The 17,172-nt window shown below is 52.5% G+C and overlaps 1 protein-coding gene across 9 annotated transcripts in view; it reads left to right on the top strand.

The window, feature by feature from the left end:
- The first annotated feature begins 12,440 nt into the window (after positions 1-12,440).
- Positions 12,441-17,172, top strand: part of MGAT1 (alpha-1,3-mannosyl-glycoprotein 2-beta-N-acetylglucosaminyltransferase) — a 29,665-nt gene continuing 24,933 nt past the window's right edge. The window contains exons 1-3 of one of the 9 annotated variants that reach the window (XR_004968236.1): positions 13,120-13,318; positions 13,864-14,295; positions 14,845-15,114. The gene's annotated coding sequence lies outside the window, so the exon portion shown is untranslated. The other 8 variants (XM_036313305.1, XM_036313299.1, XM_036313298.1 and 5 more) reach the window with 8 other exon arrangements.

Genomic DNA, 17,172 nt, shown 5'->3' with positions numbered 1-17,172 from the left:
GGAGGGGGAGACCCGGGAGAGTGGTGGCATGGGAGTCCGTGGGCAAGAGTTCTGGAAGGAGAGGCACCGTCAGTTGTGTCAGAAGTCGCTAAGAACAGTAAGATAAAGGGAGAAGATGAGTGGTGCTGTTGCCTTATGGGTCAGAATTTTAAAATACCTCCAAGGATAAAACAGCACATGACAAATGGCAAATATACAAACTGCCTCTGTACTGATCAGACTTGGGACTAAAAACAGTAGAAAGAATACTAACCAGGGTAAGGAGAGGCCCAGTAAATTACAAAACAGTATCTAGGTGTGTGTTTTAATTCAAAATAATCATTTGAAAAACATGCCTGAAAAAAAACGTATCTAAAAAATACATCTGTGAAAATGGCCAAGAAAAACCGAAAAACACGGTAACAGTGGAAGACTTCCGGCCAGGCTCCAGAATGGATACCGACCAAACCAGAAGGAAAGCCCTGCGACATGAGTGAGGACTGTGCATTAGCTCCCGTCTCTCACTACCTTCTTTCTAGTTGGGGAGCTTGGAGAGCTAACTCCCTTGCAATTAGGTTTGGCCTTTAAGTGAGATCTGGGAGGCAGAAGAAAGGTGGAGGCCATTTCCCTGCTGCTTCTGATGGAAATGTGGGGCTCCCATGGGGAGGTGGGACCTACATGGTGTAAAAAGCCCCTTGCCACCCCCAGTTCAAATGACTGCCCAGGAGACTGCCTGCTGGTCCTCCAGGTGGAGTAACTGATGCAAAAATCTCTGTGTTCTTAGTTTATTCAAAGGCAGAGCATTTGTGAAAGACCAGACTTCTGGCCCAGTGGCTTGGGCTCTTACAATCTCAAAAGAGCACACAGACATAATTCAAGGCCAAGTAACAAACTGGGAAAACATCTGCAACGTAGCTAACAAAGAGTTCTTGCAAATGAATGAGACAAACCTAAGTCTAAAGGGGCAAGATAGGAGTAGGCAATTCACATAAGTGATGCCTAAAAACAGGTTTTATTTACTAGTTATTAAATAAATATAACTTGAAACAATATTACAAAACCACTGTTCTATCAAATTAACAAAGATGACAAAAAATGATGAAGATGGTGCTGGCAGGGTGGAGAAAAGGACCATCTTGCCCGCGGTATAAGGCAGTGCCACCTGTCTGCAGGTATAAGGCAGTGCCACCTGTCTGCAGATATAAGGCAGTGCCACCTTTCTATATATATATATATATATATATATATATATATATATATACACACACACACACACACACACACACACACACTAATAAAAGAGAAACATTCAAATTAACCATCACTCTGCTACACCCACCAGCCAATCAGGAGCAAGTATGCAAATTAACCCAACTAAGATGGCGGCAGCCATGGAGCTGGAGTGAGCAGGAGGCTTGAGTTGCCCCTGGCAATGGAGGAAGCCAAGCTTCCTGCCTGCCCCGGCCTCCACTCAAGGCTACAAAGTTTCAATTATAGAAGATAAATACATCCCAGATACCTGCTTCCAGCCTCCACTTAAAGAGGCGCTGGAAAAAAAAAGAAAAAGAAAAAAAGGAGAGGCTGGGAGCTTGGGTTGCCGGGGGGCGTGGCCAGCCTGAAAACAGCCCTCAGCCCCTCACCCAGGCTGGCCAGGCACCTCAGTGGGACCCCCACCCTGATCCAGGATGCCCTTAAGGGCAAACCAGCTGGCCACCACCCGTGCACCAGGCCTCTATCTATACTAATTGAAAGGGCGAGGGCTATGCCCTCCATCTTGCCCCAGGGTAAGGGCTACGCCCTCCATCTTACCTTGGCCATGTGCTTGGCAAAGGCTTCTTCCCGGAAGCCCAAGCCTCTGCTACTCTGCTAGCCACACCCAGGACTTCTTTAAACTAACCAATGACAATCAAGGAATGTGCGCACCATGGATGTGACCACATCCTGCGGGACCTGACTTGCGCATGGCCAATCGGCAGGGCCCACGGTCACCTCTCCTCCCCTTACTCCACCCCCCTATAAAACTCCTTCCCACCGGGCTAGCCCTCTCTCTGCCACTTGGCTTACCGTTGGGTCGGTGAGTGTGGTCGGGGAGCCAAACTAGTTCGAATAAAGACTCTCTGCTCATCGGACTCGGCTGTCTCCCTGGTGTGGTCTTTTGGGGATCCTGAAATCTGGGTATAACATTAATAAAAGGGTAATATGCTAATTAGACTGGGAGACCTTCCAGGAGACCTTCCAGACGTTCTTCTGGACAAAGCCATGGTGGTGGGGCCGAGGTAGAGGCGGTTAGAGGCCAAGAGGGGAGGGAAGTTGTGGGTGATCAGGCTGGTGGGGGGCGGAGCCATTGGGGGTAAGCAGACCAGCAGGCGGGGCGAGCAGGCCAGTGTGGAGGGAAGGTGGGGGCAAGCAGGCCAGCAGGGAGGGAAGTTGGGGGCAAGCAGGCTGGCAGGAGGGGGCAGTCGGGAGAGAGCACACTGGTGCGGGGGGCAGTTGGGGTGATCAGGCTGGCGGCGGGGGGCAGTTGGGGGTGAGCAGGCTGGTGGTGGGGGGCAGTTGGGGGCGAGCAGGCTGGCAGGTAGAATGGTTAGGGGCAATCAGGCAGGCAGGCAGGCAGGTGAGTGGTTAGGAGCCAACAGTCCCGGATTGTGAGAGGGATGTCCGACTGCTGGTTTAGGCCCGATCCCTGTAAACCGGCAGTAGGACATCCTTCGAGGGGTCCCAGATTGGAGAGGGTGCAGGCCAGGCTGAGGGACACCCCCCCCCCATGCACGAATTTTGTGCACCGGGCCATTAGTGCGTGCGTGTGTGTGTGTGTGTGTGTGTGTGTGTGTGTGTGTGTATTAGAAGCCCTGTGCACAAAAATTTGTGCACTGGCAGGGGGGTGGTCCCTCAGCCCAACCTGTGCCCTCTCACAGCCTGGGACCCCTCGGGAGATAATGACCTGCTGGCTTAGGCCCATTCCCCTGGTGGCAGATGGCACGCCCAATCCCGTGGTGTCTGCCCCGTCTCCCCGGGTCGCAGATGGCAGGCCCGGATCCTGCGCTGGGTCCGGCGGCTGCTCAGATCGGGCTGCCCTCCCCGCCCACCCACCCAGCACACAGCAGGCCCAGATCCTGTGCTGGGGCGGGCGGCGGCTCGGGATCGCGCTGAGGTCTCTGTGGATGTTCAGGCTCCGAAAGCGTAATTTTTCTTTCTTGCTTTTGTTTTTACTTCTTGAAATTGAAATGTGTTAAAAAAATTTTTTTTAAAAGAATAGCTCAAGCACCCAGTGAGGCCTTAAAGCTTGGGGTGCTTGCTTGTGTTGTCCGAGTCTAAGCTCGCGGTGCTGGAGCGCCCCCGGGAGATGGGACCCCAGCGTGGCTCTGTCTCCCTCCCGCAAACCGCACGCACAGCTGCTGCCGGGTGCCCCGCTGTCCTTCACTTTTCGTCCCAGACTTGCTGGTCACTCCTGGTCTCTGTCCGCCTCTGGCCAATGTGGGGGGGGGGGGCGTGTTTCTTCCTGAGGAGCTGTCCTGGACCTGGCCCTGGGCCTCCACTTCCTCAGACCCACCCCCACCCCCACGCCGGCCCGCCTCACAGCAGAGTCTCCCGCCTCCCCTGTGCTCCCCGCTTTCCTGATGCTCCTTTTCGCTTCCAGAGCGCCCGTCTTGCTGTGTCCCGCGCCCTTTCGCTCTTCCGTGGAGACGCCAGACCTTTCTTTCCTTTGGGTACTTCTGGGGCTTTCTTCAGGTTTCCTTTCTGAGCTGTTTTTCTGATTTTGGACCTGGGAGCCAGGTCTCCTGCACCCGCAAGCTGCTGCGCTTCCTCTAAAATCATTTCTCCCTTAGGCCCCAGCCCCTCAAACCCCCCTGGAAAGCACTGGTCGCTTCCTGCGCTCCTCTTGGCTGTCACCCGCTCCCTGTGGGGACAATAGTTCTGGTGTTGACACCTATTTTCTTCTTTGTTGTTGGTTTTAAAATAACTTCTCAATGTACTGGTGCCTAGTTCCAATAAGCAGAAGCCTGATGCTCGAGTAGGCAGGTTCGGGTCTCCTGGCTGTGCACCTGGGGCTGCAGCTCCGGTGTCCGTTCTGAGGAGCTGCCTGTGCCCGAGGCTTCTACCCCCGTGGGGGGGGGGCGGAGGGGGCGGGCTGCCAGCCTCTTCCTGTCCTGGGGCGGGTGGCGGCTAGGGATCAAGCTGCCGCCCGCCCCCCCCCCCCCCCACACACACACACGGCAGGCCAGGATCTTGTGCTGGGCGGCCAGCGGCTGGGGATTGCGCTGCTGCCAGCCCCAGGCTGGGTGGCGCAGTGGGATCTGCCTGCAGTATGCAAATCATCCACCATCTTTGTTGGCAGTTAATTTGCATATCGTGCTGATTAGCCAATGGGAGGAGTAGCGAAGGTATGGTCAATTACCACGTTTGTCTATTATTAGATAGGATACACACACACAATTGATTTCAAAGAGAGAAAGGGAGAGGCAGATAGAAACATTGATGACAGAGAATCATTGATCGGCTGCCTCCTGCATGCCCCCTACTGGGGATCCAGCCTACAACTTGGGCATGTGCCCTGACCAGTAATCAAACTGTGACTTCCTGGTTCCTGGGTCAATGCTCAACCACTGAGCCACACGGGCTGGATTCCACTAAATTTTAAAATGGTTCCCTTCAGCAGAGTGAGATTAGAGGGAGAGGGAAGACAATTTTTCTTTACACAACTCTATTATTGGACTTGTTATAACAAGCATGTAAAAATCTAAGTACAATTAGAACGCAAAATGGGTATAACTATAGAAATATTTAGAAACAGATAGTATCCATGGTTTGATGATACAAAATCATAATGCAAAATATGTATACCATGCTTCTAACTATATTCATTGATCTGCATGTGAGAGAGGACTCGATGGGAGGCCTGCATGGGAATATTCTATCATGAAAATAGTTGTTCAAGTTCATTCATTTTTTCCACAAATGTTTATTGAGCACCTACTATGGGCCAGGCACATGGCCCTGTTCCAAGCACTTGGGAGTCAGCAAGAAATCAAACAACCAAATACATATCCCCTAGTGCGAACCTTTTGAGCTCGGCGTGTCAGCACTTTGAAAAACCCTAACTTAACTCTGGTGCTGTGTCACATATAGACATTTTTTGGTATTTGCAACCATAGTAACACAAAGACTTATATTTTTGATATTTATTTTATATATTTAAATACCATTTAACAAAGAAAAATAAAATGAGTTCGCGTGTCACCTCTGACACGCGTGTCATAGGTTGGCCATCACTGCCCTAGTGGAAGTTACACTCCAGCAGGGAGAGAGAGGTAGTTAAGCAAACACAATGGAAGGCCTCATTGAGAAGGTAACATTTGAAAAAAGATTTGAAAGAGATAAGGGAGGGAGTTACGCAAATATTTGGAGGAGCTTTCTAACCAGAAGGATCAGCCAGTGCAAAGGCCCAGAGGCGAGTTCGAGGAACAGCAATGACAGTGAGGCTGAGACAGGGTTAGCAAGGAGAGAGCAGTCAGAGGTAAGCAGCTAGTTAACTAGTGTTGGGTTCTGTAGACCTCTGTATGAACTTTGGCTTTTTATTGCAAGGAAGTGGGGAGTCACTGTGGGTTTTGAGCATAGACATTCCAGAATCTCTCTGGCTGCTGTGTGACTGGACCACTGGGGTTGGGGTTGCAGGAGGGCAGAGATCTGGTTTTCAGGTGAGGGGTGAGGAGGCTGAGGGGATGCTGAGGCGCAGGATCCGAGCTGTGGTTTTAAGGTAGAGCCATCAGGGTTTCCAGATGGACTGGGTAGAGAATGTGGGAGAGGAGTACAAGCACGGCTCTCGGGGCTCTGGCCTAAGTGAAGTGAAGGTGCTATTAATTAGGACAAGAAAGACAACTGGGTGGAGTGGGTTTGGAGTTGGGGAAGGATTAGGAACTTACCTGTGGCCCTGTTATGTCTGAATGTAGCAGCAATATAAATTTTGTTTGCAGGATGTTTTGAGGAAAGAGTAAAGTAGGGAATATAGAAAATGGAATCAAGCTGCTAAAATTGTTAACATCATGAAAACAGAGGCATGAGGAAGGACTCTATTCTTGTTCTAAGTAGCCTGGGAACTTAAGCTTTTTCTCCCTCTCCTCCTCTCCCCTCCCCTCCTCTCCTCTCCCCTCCCCTCCTCCTTCTTCTTCCTCCTTCCTCCTCCTCCTCTTCCTCCTCCTTCTTTTCTCTCTCTCTCTCTCTCTTTCTCTCTCCTTTCTTCCTTTCCTTCCAACTTAAGCTTTTTTGTACTTTCCAGTCCTGTGTCAATGCTTAGACATATATCTGGACAGACACCAGACTCCAGATAACCCTCTAATAACCCCCTCCAGGTAACCCTCTGATAACCCCCTCCAGGTAACCCTCTAATAACCCCCTCCAGGTAACCCTCTGATAACCCCCTCCAGGTAACCCTCTGATAACCCCCTCCAGGTAACCCTCTGATAACCCCCTCCAGGTAACCCTCTGATAACCCCCTCCAGCTAACCCTCTGATTACCCCCTCCAGCTAACCCTCTGATAACCCCCTCCAGCTAACCCTCTGATTACCCCCTCCAGCTAACCCTCTGATAACCCCCTCCAGGTAACCCTCTGATAACCCCCTCCAGGTAACCCTCTGATAACCCCCTCCAGGAAACCCTCTGATAACCCCCTCCAGGTAACCCTCTGATAACCCCCTCCAGGTAACCCTCTGATTACCCCCTCCAGGTAACCCTCTGATAACCCCCTCCAGCTAACCCTCTGATAACCCCCTCCAGCTAACCCTCTGATAACCCCCTCCAGGTAACCCTCTGATAACCCCCTCCAGCTAACCCTCTGATAACCCCCTCCAGCTAACCCTCTGATAACCCCCTCCAGCTAATCCTCTGATAACCCCCTCCAGGTAACCCTCTGATAACCCCCTCCAGGTAACCCTCTGATAACCCCCTCCAGGTAACCCTCTGATTACCCCCTCCAGGTAACCCTCTGATTACCCCCTCCAGCTAACCCTCTGATAACCCCCTCCAGCTAACCCTCTGATTACCCCCTCCAGCTAACCCTCTGATTACCCCCTCCAGGAAACCCTCTGATAACCCCCTCCAGGTAACCCTCTGATAACCCCCTCCAGGTAACCCTCTGATAACCCCCTCCAGCTAACCCTCTGATAACCCCCTCCAGCTAATCCTCTGATAACCCCCTCCAGGTAACCCTCTGATAACCCCCTCCAGGTAACCCTCTGATAACCCCCTCCAGGTAACCCTCTGATAACCCCCTCCAGGTAACCCTCTGATAACCCCCTCCAGGTAACCCTCTGATTACCCCCTCCAGCTAACCCTCTGATTACCCCCTCCAGCTAACCCTCTGATTACCCCCCCCCCAGCTAACCCTGTGATTACCCCCTCCAGCTAACCCTCTGATTACCCCCTCCAGCTAACCCTCTGATTACCCCCTCCAGCTAACCCTCTGATTACCCCCTCCAGCTAACCCTCTGATTACCCCCTCCAGCTAACCCTCTGATTACCCCCTCCAGCTAACCCTCTGATTACCCCCCCCTCCAGCTAACCCTCTGATAACCCCCTCCAGGTAACCCTCTGATAACCCCCTCCAGGTAACCCTCTGATAACCCCCTCCAGGTAACCCTCTGATAACCCCCTCCAGGTAACCCTCTGATTACCCCCTCCAGGTAACCCTCTGATAACCCCCTCCAGGTAACCCTCTGATAACCCCCTCCAGGTAACCCTCTGATAACCCCCTCCAGGTAACCCTCTGATTACCCCCTCCAGCTAACCCTCTGATAACCCCCTCCAGCTAACCCTCTGATTACCCCCTCCAGCTAACCCTCTGATTACCCCCTCCAGCTAACCCTCTGATAACCCCCTCCAGGTAACCCTCTGATAACCCCCTCCAGCTAACCCTCTGATTACCCCCTCCAGCTAACCCTCTGATTACCCCCTCCAGCTAACCCTCTGATTACCCCCTCCAGCTAACCCTCTGATTACCCCCTCCAGCTAACCCTCTGATTTCCCCCTCCAGCTAACCCTCTGATTACCCCCTCCAGCTAACCCTCTGATTTCCCCCTCCAGCTAACCCTCTGATTTCCCCCTCCAGCTAACCCTCTGATTACCCCCTGAAGGACCCACATATCCAGGTTACCTGACATCTATTATCCAGACCATCGATGTGACCAGACCCCCTGGCACCCATCCTCTAGACCAGCAGTCACCAACTGGTGGTCCGCGGACCACTGGTGGTCCGTGAGGTCCAAAAGGTGGCAACTGCTGCCTAGACCACCTGGCACCCATCATCCAGCCTGACATCTGACTGACAACCTGTGGACCACTCCTTGGGCTAAGAATGCAGGGCTGCCTATTCTCAAGAATGCACTTTTTACTATAAAAGATCTTAACTTTTCTTTCTTCTTCAGAGCACTTCTGGGTTTTTGCATAGCTGTGTTCCCAGTGTCCAAACTAAGACCCTTAATAAATCTATCATTTATTTTTACCCAAAGCCTCCAGGCTCTGAGTTTGTTCAACGGTTTCTAATGATGATATCTTTCCAAATAAAAAGGTAATTTCAAGACTCCTGACCCAGCAACTATTATATTCCCAGTACTGAAAATATGCAAGTTAGTCACTTCTAGGAATATAAGAAATCACAGGGATAGAAGATATGCCAGAACATACTAGAGCCAGGCTCGTTTTCAAGGATGGAGGGAGGTGAGGAGACAGAGGCTGCCAATCTGTCCACAGTCCTGACAAGATTTCACACATCAGGAACGGATGACACATGAAGTCCAGAAATTAGCAGTAGCCCCTTTAGGATCCAGTTAGAAGTCAAGCGTAAGTGAGACCAATATACAGGATGAGGCAAAAGTAGTTTACAGTTGTTCATATGGAAAATAACACAATAATAAATAACACAAGAATAAACTATTCCACATACTCAACTGTAAACCTACTTTTGTCCCACCCTGTACGTACTAGAAAAACCTAGTGTTGCCCTAGCCGGTGGTGCTCAGTGGTTAGAGTGTTGACCTATGCATAAAAGGGTCACAAGTTCAATTCACAGTCAAGGGTATGTACCTGGGTTGTAGGTTTGATCCCGGCCCCAGCCAGGGTGCATGCAGGAGGCAACCGATAGATGTGTCTCTCACTTCGATGTTTCTCTGTCTCTCTTTCTCTGTCTCTGCCTCCTTCCCTCCCACTCTCTCTAAAAATCAATAGAAAAAATATCGAGGGAGGATTAACCAAAAATGACAAAAACCCTAGTTTTCCCACCTGTGCACCTTCTTTACTCTATGAATACTTCACTTCTGACACCAAATATGTGGGTTGTCAGTCAATGCTCTGTGACACCAGCTGGTTGTCCTACAATTTAACTCAATTCTGACACGATCTACTTGAAACATCTAGCATCAGATCCCACGGGGTAAGAGCTCAGTCCCATGGCACTGGCTCCCACGCCCACGACTCCAGCTGCTAATCCCGAGTAGTAGGTCCCCAGGTTTCCCATGACGCCCTCCCCCTTAGACTTGATCATCTGCTAAAACAGCTCACAAAACTCCGTTTACCAAAGGACGAACAGCCCGATGAAGAAAGGCACAGGGCGAGGTTCGGAGTCCCGAGCACTGGCGCATCCTTCCCGGGTGAGCTGGGGGTGCATTGCCCTCCTAGGAAGTTGAAGTGTTCACGAACTCTGAAGACCTCTGAGCCCGTACTGCTGGGATGTAATGGAGGCTTCATCACAACAGGCATGCTTGGTCGCTGACTCCACTGGCGGCACTTCTCCCTTCTCAGGAGAATGGGGGTGGGGGGGTGGGGGGGGGTGGGAGGGGCTGAAGAGTCCAAGCGTTCATCCTGGCTTGGTCTTTCTGGTGACCAGGCCTCATTCAGAAGCTCATTACAACAAAACCCTCTTATCACCCAGAACCACAAGAGTTTAAGGAGCGTGTCAGGAACAGCAGTTAAGACCAAACATCAAAACAAAAGAGGCTCCTAGTGCTCTTATCACTTAGGAAGTTCCAAGGGTGTAGGGTTCTGTGCCAGACACAGGAAGGGTGGGTGAAGGCCAAATACATATTTCTTAAGTGTTGAGGTAAGAAAATTGTCCAAACCTGTAAGAATTTTTTATGAGTTTATTTGAGCCAAACTGACAACTGCTGGGAAGCAAAATCTCAACGGATTGAGAAAGTGCTCCCGAAAATGGCAGTTTTACCACTCATTTTATACATCAGAGTCAAAGGGGAAGACATGTCATGGGGTTACACGAAATTCACTGATGATAGATTAGGGAGGTGGGAGAAAGCCAACCAGGGAAATCTCTGGGATTGGATAAAAAGTAAAAGGAACAGACATATCCTTCTTTTACAAAGGCAGGTGTAAGACAGTTAACAGTTAACAATCAACATACGAATGAGAGACTGCCGGACGGTGTGGCTCAGTGGTTGAGCGCTGACCTATGAAGTAGGAGGTTAGGGATGATTCCCCGTCAGGGCAAGTGCCCGGGTTGTGGGCTTGATCCCCAGTGTGGGGCGTGCAGGAGGCAGCCAATCAATGATTCCCTCTCATCACTGATTTTTTTTTTATCTCTCTCTCTCCCTCTTTCTTCCTCCCTGAAATCAATAAAAATACATTAAAAAAAAGGGAGGAGGGGGACTTGTGGTTTCTTACCCTGGCTCAGGCTTTGAGGGGTGGGGAAAGGAAATTACTTTGATATTCCAAAGGTATGTTATCAGGGATGAAAAAAAGGACAAACACCCAGACAAGCTCAGTTAATGTGAAGACTGACCTTTGTTAGGGGAAAACACCAGCCTAGGATAGTGGTCGGCAAACTGTGGCCCCTTGAGTGTGGCTCTTCCACAAAATACCACATGCGGGCGCCCACGTACAGTGCGATTGAAACTTCGTGGCCACACTCAAGGGGCCAAAGAGCTGCATGTGGCTTGAGAGCCGCAGTTTGCCGACCACTGGCCTAGGACATGAGTACGCCATGAACTGCTTTCAGTTAGAAAGTTTTAATTTCTGATCATCCTGCATGGTCACTGTAGGTCTCTGAGTTTGCAGGCCTCCCCTGACGAGGTCAGGTTTAGCATGTGGCCCCTTTTTCATCCACAAATTCATCACATCACAGAAGATATGCCAAAAGGGTGCTCTAGGTTCCAGTTTTCAAAAAGGATAAAAACAAAAACAAACAACAGCCTGCCTATCCATGGTCCTGGCAAGATTCTAGAGCATGTCATTAAATGGACGACATAATGAAGTCCAAAACTTAGTAACTCCTCTTGGATTCAGTGTTAAGTCAGGGACAAGTCAGCTCAATATATTTAGAAAAAATGCAACCAGGGCATTTTCGGAACTTGTAAGTCTAATTATTAGGGGCAGAAATAGAATAGTGGGACCAGCTATAATTACAAAAAATCTTTTTTTTTCCCCTACAAAAAATCTTAATCATGCTCTGTTAACCGTGACTGTTTTGCTGATTAGAAAACGCACATTCTAACCTGGCTGAGCGTTGCACACCCTGGTACATGGGCGCTAACATCGGAATGCAGCCCACCCTCCTCTTCCCAGAGCTGCCTATCATTATGGAAATATTTACCATCTCGCTGAAACAACTTAGTCCTGGTGGTATAATGGTTACAGGCACCCCCAGTCCCATTACCTGCAACCATATACCCTGCCTACTTTCCCATGCCTGTAATTCTTGTTTTCACCGAATCTCTGCCCTTCTACCCTATATAAGCAGCTGGCTTATGGGGGGGTGGGGTGCAGAGCAGATTTTGTGGACGACCTGCTGCTCTCCCTGCTGCCGGCGCTATTGCAATAAACGCTCATGATTCACCCCTGTCTCTGCTGAATTGGCTCAAGCAGGGACAGGCGGCCCGGACCCCTTGGTTTGGGGGGGCAGGGGGGCGGTTTCTCGGAGGAGACATGTCCCAGGGGGCATGCAACAGGGGCCCCGCCGGCTAGTGTTTCAGACGTGGCCAGCCCCCAGGGAGATCGCGTCCGGCCTGCAGGGCTCTCTAGGCGGGTCGCCGCCGGCAAATCCCTCTGCAGCTCGCAGTGCGCGCGGGGAGAAGGGCTTGGAGTCCGCTCACCCTTCTCTTTCTCTTCATCGCCGAGGAAGGTCCGCGAGGCGCAGCGGGAGAGCAAGGGATGAACAAAAGATAACTTTCCTCTGGCCCTGCCGCAGTTCTCAACACAACCACGGCCGACCCGGGCCTTAAAGCTTCTGAACCGCTTTCCGCCGGAGACCGCCGTCCAGGAGAGGAGCGGCCGGAGGCTTCCCCAGAACCCAGGTCGCCAGACGATGTTAGGTCAGGGAAAGGGACTTGGCCGCAGCGCGCAGGCCCCGCCCCCACTTCCGCCCTCCTCGCCCCGCCCCCGCCCCCGCCCCGCCCACATCCCGCCGAGCCACGCCGGCCGAGCACCAACACTCGCGACAGGCTGAGGCTCGTGACGCATGCGCCCTTCTTCCCGCGAAGCCTCCGCCGGCTCTCGCCACACTCTCTGCTCCGCCCCTCCTGGCGCGGCAGCACCTGAGCCCCCCGCTCTGTTCCTTCCCAGGCCCCGCCGCGCCCACACCTGGCCTCCAGTCCTGTGAACAGTGACTGTAGAACCACCTCAGGCCCTGCAGACCCAGGTCTCAGGCTCCCGTGCCGGCGGTGGTGATGGGCAGGGGCTGTGGGCTAGATAAGGCGGGAAGAGGGGAGGTGGCCGTTGCTTGGCCTCACTTCCGGAGGACGGGCGGAAGTGGCCGCGGTGGATGGGGAGGGGCGGGGACGAGCGCGAGGGGAGGGCCGGGCCGCCGAGGGTCGAGGGGGTGGGGCCTGGGCCGGCCTTGGGGACCCGGAATGGGGCCTGTTGTCGGACCCGGGGCGGGACGCGGTTTCCTTCCGAGACGGGGCGGGCGGGATCGAGGTAACGCCCCAGCGCAGATAGGGCGAGGCTCGGCCCGGCGGTAGAGGGGTGGGGGTCGTGTGGGCAGGGTCGCTGTCACCCCCTTTCCGGCGAACCCAGAGCCCGGCGTTTCGGAGGCGAGGAGTGGGAGGAGTTAAGTTCTTGGCGGCGGGGCACGGGTGGGGGTCATGTGGCCGTCACGCCCCTACAGGAAGGAAATGGGAGTGTGTGTTTGTGTGCGTGTTGAGGAATAAACTCGGAGGGGAGGGGCGCCGGGTGGGCTCCGGGACCGAGGAGTTGGAACCCCGTGGGGTTGCTGCAGGCCGGGGCGGGCCTCGCACACTCCCGGGAGTGGCCCGGGAAGGAGTGGGACAGCGATGAGGAGTTACATCCCCGGCGCAGTTTTGGAAGCAGAGGGGGAGGTGGCGGTGCAGAGTTGCATGTGAGGTGAGGTTGCAGAGTGCATGTGAGGTGAGGTTGCAGAGTTGCATGTGAGGTGAGGTTGCAGAGTGCATGTAGGTGAGGTTGCAGAGTTGCATGTGAGGTGAGGTTGCAGAGTTGCATGTAGGCGAGGTTGCCGAGTGCAAGTGGAAGGTCCGAGTGGATGGAGCTCCGTCGCGGAGAGCGGCGGTTGGAGCGCTGACACCTTGAGGAGCCTGGGAGATGCAGGGCGATCAGTGCAGCACCCACCAGGCAGGACGGGAGGGCAGGCTCTTGTCCACGTTTCTGGGAAGGCAGTCCCCACACGCCCGTCAGTGCTTCTGGCCGCTTTTCTGTTGTGAGAGTAGGTGCCTTATCCTGATCCATGCCGAGGGGGTGGCAGGGGGCCGTATGTGAGTGGAGAAGGTACCTTGTGTATGTTGTGGAGTGTGTGAGGCTGGGCTTTTCACGGTAGAGTGTAATCAAGGGCTCTGATTTAGGTGGGAAGCCTTGGGAATCCACTTGGGAGTAGAATAGATTAGAAAGTGGCGTAATGTTTAAATCTTCTGCAGGTTAACGCAGGAGGCAGCCGCCTGGGCCATGCCGGTTCGAAGGCCTCTGTCTTCTCCGGAGCCCCAGCAGGAGACAGAGGGGCCAGTGTTCGCAGTGGATGACTTCCCCTCCCTGAGCCCGAGATGGGATAGTAGCTGGGACCCGCCTACCACCAGGATCTGGGCCTGAGAAGCCAGCTGAATGAAGGGCCATACCAGACGCCTGGGAGGGACACTGACGCCCGCAGAGGGGGGGGAGGGGTCCGGACCTGCCCCTTCCCCCCCAGACTCCTCCCCCTCAGAGGACACTCAGCCATGGACTTTGGACGCGGATCAGAGGAGAGAAGCTGCACTTTGTTTGGTGTCTCCGGTTTGGGAGTCTCAGTTTTGGAAATGGAGTGCTGGATGGGGTGTGAGGATCTCCAGGGGAGCAGCTGAGAGAAGAAAAGAAAGGTAAGGCTCCCATCTCGTTTTCCACTTGTGTGTCTTGCTGCTCCTTTGCAGAAAGTGTGGAGTGGGGCCAGTGTGGGGATGCTGCCGTTCAGGAAGTGCCCTGCTGGGCTGGGCAACAGGAAGCTTCACCTCCCTCACTCTCGGGGAGCAGGCCTGTTCCCAGCCACTCCTCCCGGGGAAGGAGGACCTGTGAGGGGTTGTCAGCAATAGCGATTATGAGGTTAGGCCAAGGAGAACATGAAAGACTTCAGCCCTCTGAAGGGAGGTTGGCTTAGAGGACCTGTAAGGACCTTTCCAACCCGGAGATGGTAGGATTCCAAGTCAGTTGGGGCCAAACTAGGAGGCAGGGGCAGGCTGTTATGTTTGAGGAGCTGAGTAGAACTGCGTCGAGAGTGGGTTGGAGATGGTCTAGGAAACCTCCTAAATTGCCTCTCCTCCTTCTCCTAAGAGGGAGTTTAGGCTGTGAAACCTCGTGGAAAGAGCAGAGGAACAGACAGGATTGGGCATCAGTAGGATTTGTGTTCTAGCTCTTGCTCTCTTATTGCACAGCCCTAGATACGTATGTTGGTTCATCTCTGCCGTGCTCTCTTCACCTGCAACATGGGAATAACCAGCTTTCCAGGCCCCTCACGGGCTGTTACAAGGAGCAAAGGAAACGATAGGTTTTGACAAGTGTCCAGGGCCATGTACATATAACACAGTAACACTGACATCGTTTGATATGCTTGTGTAACTGTTACATAGAGAAAAGCTCTGTTCTTTTATTGAATTAGCGTGCTGGCAAAGCCTTAATGGCCTCAATTAAAAGCCTACCCTGAATGCGTCTCATCTTGTTGTTATTAAATACCTGGGGTCATCAAGTTGTGGGAAGGTATTGGGACTTAGATGGAGGGACTCTAGCCCTCGGGGTTCTCCGTCGTGTGCAAGGTGCCCCTTCAATAGCGGGGAGGAATTTCCGTCCCAAGGCCTCCGGGCCACGTGTCCGGTTAGGAGATGGAGCTCCATTCTTGGAGTGCGCACTGGGCCTTTCCTTGTAGTCTTCTCTCCTACCCTTGAAGGTGACAGTTTTTTCTAACTGCCATCTCTTAGCCCTTTATATTTTCTCAGGCTCTGTACCCGCCTACAGAAGACCTGTTCAGAGTTACCTTCTCACCTCCTGCCCGTTCCTTCTTGGGACTCCAGTTTACCTGGGCCAAGATGCGTTTCTCAGTGACAGCAAAGGAGAAAGTATTGGGAGAAAGGAGAGGTGTTGGGAATTTTGATAGACAGTGGGGTATGGTGGCCTGGGTGAGGGGCAGGAAGCTTGGCTTCCAGCATCCCTCTACTAGAGAATCCCTCCATCTAACTATGTAAACATCTGGTCGGGGCTGGCACCATAACACGGTCGTTTGCCAGCTGAAAATCCTGTACTTATGATTCAGTTTTTTACCCCCTCCTTCCTTCCTTGCCTTTGGAGCCCCTGATTTCCCTAATGGCCCGAGGGTGGGGCAGGCAGGTCTGGGTGGAGTCACTGGTCCTGAGTTGTTCCTTCTTCTGTGGTCGGATGCCTGGGGGAGCTCTCTTTGAGGCCACGTTTCTACTACAGAAGGTCCAGATTTCAGGGGGGGATGCCACCTCTCCCAGCTTCGCCCAGCAGATTCCTGGTGTCAGTTACTGCTTGGAACTGGGGTAGACGTGGTTCCCAGGATGCCTCTGTGGCCCTCATCCTACTGGGAGGCCTGCGAGTACTTCGGCACACGTGGAGTACCATGGAGCTGTGCTGTGTTTACGTAGTGCTTACGTTATATGAAGTGTCCAGGCTGTTGTGTTGTGTCACCACATTGTTGTGAGGAGGAAAGAGAGGGATTATCTCCCTAGTTTGATATGTGAGGGGAAGCTACAGAAGCGCTGAGCAAGAAAGGCTTTCCTGAGAATGGAATGGCAGGCTGTGGTGGGCTGCCAACACTGTGCTCTTCTGTAGCGTCTGACCTGCCAGGGCCATGTGGATTCTGCTGCAAGTCCCCAGGGAGGGGAAGTCGGTCATACAGGCTCTCTGGTAAGTGAGCCAGATTCCTCTCCCCTGCCATTTCCATAGAAATCACTAGTCCTGCCCTCGGCCTGACCCGTCCACAAGACAGTCCCCTCAAGACAGCCGTCAGCCTTCTCACGTAGGCGCCAGGAAGGATGCTTAGGCCGATTAGCCAGGACCAGTGACAGATTTGACCAAATGTGAGTGTGTTTTAACTGAACTTATTTATATCCGTTTTTCCAAAATGAAAAGTTCCCCTTCACACACATTGCTCAATAACGATTGTGTTAATCTTTTCTCCTTTCCTTGATCTTGAGGAGCTGAGTTTCTGGGTCTCCATGGGGAGTGGGAAATGTTGAGAGGAAGGGAGGGGGAAAATAGAAATAACATTGATTTAAAACATGTCTTTTACTTCCGATGGTTTCAAGCCAAGATCTGTCTGAAGTTCAGAGCATGAATTCTTTCCAAATTGGAAAAAAATTCAGGTTATCTTCGGCATGATTTATGGAGGGCAGTTTCCTGGAATAATTTTCACCTCCTTCACCTTACCCCTCTAGTCATCCTTTGGAAGTGGTAGGGTGAACAGGTTACAGTATTGCCCCTTCTGTGTTCTCTTATCCTATAAGCAGATCCTTCTATTCTACCCATTTTTACATAATCAATTCTGAGTTTCATCCCTGGAATCAGACTCCTTGTTTCTTCTGTCCTTATTCCCCCCAAATCCTTCCCCATGAAACCTCCATCAGCCCCTCCCAATCTTCTAACTGTCTGGGACAGTCCTCTTGCAGTTGGCTGGTTTCTACTCAAGTCCTCCTGTGAGCCTTGGCATTTAAACAAAGGACGGTAGTGATGCGGTATGAGTGTTGGTG

This window comes from Myotis myotis, unplaced genomic scaffold (assembly GCF_014108235.1).
Source record: "Myotis myotis isolate mMyoMyo1 unplaced genomic scaffold, mMyoMyo1.p scaffold_m19_p_6, whole genome shotgun sequence".
Classification (NCBI taxonomy): domain Eukaryota; kingdom Metazoa; phylum Chordata; class Mammalia; order Chiroptera; family Vespertilionidae; genus Myotis; species Myotis myotis.
This window is presented reverse-complemented; position numbering and strand designations above follow the sequence as displayed.